Raw genomic sequence first — 5,000 nt, forward strand, 5'->3', positions numbered from 1 at the left:
GACCTAAACCTTAGAGTTTTTTGTTTGCTAACCCTTTATGTAAATGTTCCGTTTCTGAGCATGAATTTCTTAAATTGTTTTTATTTTTAAAACAATTATTGTTTTTATTTTTAAAACAATTATTGTTTTGTTTTTTTTCTCCTCTATCTGACCATTTGGTCGCTCTCTGAATATTTCTGTTTGTTTGCTTTTTAATTATTCATTCTTTTAAGACACTATTTGAGATCGGAGTGGGGACGAATATATTTGCTAGAAACTAGAAAAAAAAAAGAGAGAGAGAGAGAGAGAGAGAGAGAGAGAGAGAGAGAGAGAGAGAGAGAGAGAGTTTAATAATAAAAAAAAGAGGTGGGGGGAGGATGGATGGGACATTTATCCCTTTCAACGTTCTGTAAAAAGAAGACGGAATTAAAAAAAAAAAAAGTGACGTTACCAGGATTCGAACCCACAACGTCGATTATGGTCTAACTTCCAGGGCAGACGACTAAACCATTCGGCCATGACACCCACTTCGAAGTCGACGCATATTATGTATATGTAGTAACAACTGCTTTTAATGTTGGTTAATTTTATGTTTTTATAGATATTTTATTAACTTTCCTTATTTCTATGTGCATCTGGAAACATTCCATATTCTGGAATGTGGATGATTGTTTAAAAGAGCGGAGTTTCAAATATGCGTCTGGGGATAATGAAAATTCGTTATCCCCAGACAGGTGTCTGGGGATAACAAATTTTTATTATCCCCAGACAGGTGTCTGGGGATAATCACAGCGAACAAAATATCGGTAAAATTATTCCACCCGACAGGGACCACGTCTTTCCGAAAGTGCCCATGCTTCTAGTCTAAGTCTAAGTGAGTGAGACTTAAACATGACTCTTTAAAACTCTTTAGTAGAGTTGACTGTCATATTGCTAATAATAAACTCTAATGATGATGACACAATCATCGAACCTGATTGATTAATTGTTCAACAAATTCACACAAAGTACAAAATAAATAGGAGCGATGTTTATAAAATAATTTAGTCTAAAAATAAAACCGTCTAAATTACCACGTCAATAATCTAACAAATCGCTGTGACAAATTCAAAGCCTGTGCCGTCTATGTTTTTTCCTGAGCACACACTACACATTCATGTTTTGTTTCCCTATTTTTGTGTTGCCCTTTTCTTCAGTTCAGATTAGGTAAGAGTTCCTTCCCCTGTATTTTCGTCTTTCCATCTTCTTGGAACAATCCACAGTTGTCCTGTGTAACGTCAGTTTCTTGTGATTTTATGCTTTTCGAAGGTAATTTACGTTCCAGTTTGGTTCCCTTTGGTATATTTGCGTAACAATGAAGAATTATATAGTCCTTTTGTTCTACTGTAAACCATTTTGTAACGAAGCCTTCCCTTCTCCCAACGGCCCAACGCCTTTCCCAGCCTTTATTCGATTTAGATTTAGACTTTATACACTTTATTGCGTATCTAAAGTTCTTGTTTATCTCGAGGATTGTGATGAATATGCGCTTCGAATCATTTGTATTCAACGATTTATTTCGTATAATTGTCCATTGCAAATCTCTTTAATCCTAGACGCAGTAGCAGGGTTGCCAGGTAGGATTATTTTATTTATTTTTGACGTCTTTGTTGGAGTTCTTGATTATTTTTGGATTATTTTGAATTTTGTCTGTAAGAATCAAGAAGTTTTCAAAAATACATTTTAAAAAGTGCAATAACAATAACACACTATTTATTACCACTACTCTTGTCGATGGCATTTCTATATTTCTATAGGTAATATTAGGATAATTAAGACATTTTTTTTCTTCTGAAATTTGGATTAATTGTGAATAATCTGGGTTATTTTTCGGTTTGGATTATTTATAAAATATTAATATTATATGGCAACCAAGTTTAGTAGCCCATCTCCTCCTAATATAAAAGTCTAACAAACTTCGACTTCATTTTTGGTCCTTTCTTAACCTCTCAGACTCAGGTCTCAGTGTCACTGTATTGTCACTCTTTAGTAGAGTTCTGACAAAATACTTATCAAATCTGAGACACACGAATTTGAAACTGAAAGTTAACTAATAATAATAATATTAGTAAATATGATAATAGTAGTAGTAGTAATAATAATAATAATAATAATAATAATAATAATAATAATAATAATAATAATAATAGTAATAGTGTAAGGAAAATTAAACAGAATAATAATAATTACTATTATAACAATGATAAAACACGGTAAAAGTAAGTGTATACTGATAAAAATGGTTACTAATTAATGAAAGAAAATAAAATGGTAATAAGAAGAAGAACAATTATCTAAACAAATCAGTAAAGAAGAATTAAGAAAGAAAGGAAACAATTTTTTAAAAAGTATGGCTACACCTCCAAATTAATTTCGTCAACCCAGCTTCGAAAGTCTTCCTCCACCCTAAGAACTGCTTCGTAGCCACCTTCAAGTTTAGTTACTGGACAGTGGAGGACGATGTGATTATCGCTGGTCTCTGGAGCTACCTGACATTTCCGGCAGGCATCACTGTTCCCAAGTTTCCATCTGCACATATTGATGCAGTTCTGCCATGTCCTGTTAAGAGATGATTTGAGGAAACCCAGTATTTCCTGGCGTTGTGGAATGCAAAAGAATTATCTTTCTTTGGCAAAAAAGCAAGTGAATGGTATGGTCCATATATTATGCACGGCGTACACAACGACAACAGTTTAGTTGAGACGGTATCCCGTTCCTGACACCTGCTGACCCGGTCACGGTGAGCGGTCAATCACAGAGAGGAATTTACCTAACGGGGATTGCCGTTTCACTCAATTTAACAATGTTTTGTTTTATTGTCTGTTAGACACCCATATTGAATGAGTTGAAATATCATGACTTGGTATAAAAGTTTATATTTTCTACTTTTACTGTGTGTGTTTTTTATTTTTTCATAGTATTACTAGATTTCTCAATATAAGTTATCAATGAACGGTAACAAATTACACAAAAAATATAGTGGGTGCAACATTTCAAAAATTAGAGAAAAAAAAAACGTTGCTATGGATTTGTCTGAATTTTATGTATTATAAAGACAAGATGTAAATACTTCTCCTCACAAAAAACGTATTTTTCCTCAACAAAAATATATCCGCTACGAGCATTCAAACTCGTCAGTGTAGTTTGGGGCTGGTCTTTAACTGCATTGCATTGATGACAAATCGCATTTTATTCATATCATTGATAATGTCGGATGCTCTTTTTTTCCCAATTTTGCTGTTGTTTGGTGACAGCTCTCTGTGCCTTGTTCTCCAAGAAGTCTAAGTCCAAACTTATATTGAGTGATGTGTGGTATGCAGTGGTACTCAAGGAGGTGTTGTTTTGGGATTATTTTGTTTGGAAAATATTTTCTGTATGTATCCGTATAATGTTTTATTGCACTTTGAATATATTGGATTGTGTCTGCTTTGATCGATTTTGTGTGTGATATAAAGTTGTGCACATGACTATAGGCCTTGTCTATATTGTCGAAAATTAATCCAATACTGCATGCGTCATCAATGATGAGTGGGTCGTGGGTGCAGTTCTTTGTTTGTTGGATAATTGTAAGTGTAGACTTTTTCTTGTAAGTATTTGTGGCAGTGGTTGCCAATGAATGACCTGCTGTGGTAAGCCTGTTGTGTAATGCGGTATTCTGTCCAATTCAGAGGCAATAGGACCATCCCTGAGGGTGAGTGGCTCGTGCATGAGATTTGAAAGTCTCTCCTGCGTTTTGGAGTTTGTTGTTATATTCTACTCTGTCGATATCAAACATGCAAGTGCACCCCGTTTCAAGGTTGATTTATTTATTATTAGCGTATGGGCAATGAGCAAATACAAAGAAGATAATGAGTCGTGTGTTCAATGTGCTTTATAATGTGTACTTTTTACACATAAATTATGAGTGTGCTCCTTGCTTGTCCAATGCCGTGTCAGTCCCATAGACTAAAAGAATGTCATTAGAATAATTTGAACATTTAAATGGTTTCTTGCGGGCACGTTTCTATTTCTGTGTTAAACAAATCATACCACATGTCCTACATAATGAATTCACTACTTGGTTATGACTTGCAATTGTGTGGTCCATGCTGTAAGAGAAAATTCAAAATTGACTGAGCGATGTAAGCAATGATATAGTGAATTAATGAATAAAATGAGTTCTAAAACACTCTGTATTACTTCTCATATCCATGCATACATAACAGCGTACATAAAATTTGGAAAAAGAAAAACCAAATACTTCACCCAATTTGGTGAAAGAAAGGGGGGGGGGGGGGGGGGGCAGGAAAATTCTAACAAGCAGTTGAGCTAAGTTGAGGCCCAACACACAATGTCATTTAAAATTAAACATTAGCAAGATAATTCAAATTATGCAATTTAAAAATCAAATTAACTCATCATTGAAAAAAATAAAAAATAAAAATATAATTAACAATAAAACCGCAGCGAAATATTACGTTTCAAGAACAAGGCTAAAGAGGTAATATCATTATTACCTGACCTACGGCGGAAAAATAATCATTACAAAATAATGAAAACTGAAGAGTAAATGAGACTTACCTCATTTCGTAGTAAAACTTGTGCCTTGTGAATCACACCAAAAAAAATTTGAAGTTTATAGCAACGTTTTTTTTAGAATCCTGAGGTAATTACAAGTAATTTTATTTAAATGTTATAGAAAAATAGGTGAATTTGAATCACGGCTTGTGGAATAAGTACTGGAGATATTGAAATAAAAATTGGACCGATGGAAAGAGGAGGTCTGCGAGAATTCTTTGCATTTGGGTGGAATTGCATCGTCACGAAGATCGTGAGGTTAATTGGTACGGAAATCATCCATTGGTATCACCCAATGCACGTCAAATCTACGTTCTGGGAATTGATATCGGCTGACCGCTGTTGACCCCGGTTACCTGTCGGGTGAGGTTACGTCGGCGCTCGGAACAGCGGGAAACTAAACGGTCAGATTTATAGTGCAGTTT

At 34.5% G+C, this 5,000-nt stretch overlaps 1 protein-coding gene and 1 long non-coding RNA gene across 2 annotated transcripts in view; one reads left to right on the forward strand and one right to left on the reverse strand.

Moving 5' to 3' along the window:
* Positions 1-1,182: 1,182 nt before the first annotated feature.
* The window catches only part of LOC144962367 (muskelin-like), a gene marked incomplete at its 3' end in the record, with an annotated part of 14,036 nt that continues 10,218 nt past the window's right edge, over positions 1,183-5,000 (forward strand). Inside the window, exon 1 of the mRNA XM_078895259.1 lies at positions 1,183-1,287. The remainder of the gene's footprint in view (positions 1,288-5,000) is intronic.
* Positions 3,043-5,000, reverse strand: part of LOC144962366 (uncharacterized) — a 1,961-nt gene continuing 3 nt past the window's right edge. The window contains exons 1-2 of the long non-coding RNA XR_013643469.1: positions 4,579-5,000; positions 3,043-4,106 (exon numbers count right to left, since the gene is read on the reverse strand). The exon at positions 4,579-5,000 is cut by the window's right edge and continues 3 nt beyond it. This is a non-coding gene — a long non-coding RNA (uncharacterized LOC144962366). The remainder of the gene's footprint in view (positions 4,107-4,578) is intronic.

The sequence above is a fragment of the Berghia stephanieae genome, unplaced genomic scaffold (genome assembly GCF_034508935.2).
Source record: "Berghia stephanieae isolate SIO BIC M18660-M18661 unplaced genomic scaffold, UCSD_Bste_1.3 scaffold966, whole genome shotgun sequence".
Lineage (NCBI taxonomy): Eukaryota > Metazoa > Mollusca > Gastropoda > Nudibranchia > Aeolidiidae > Berghia > Berghia stephanieae.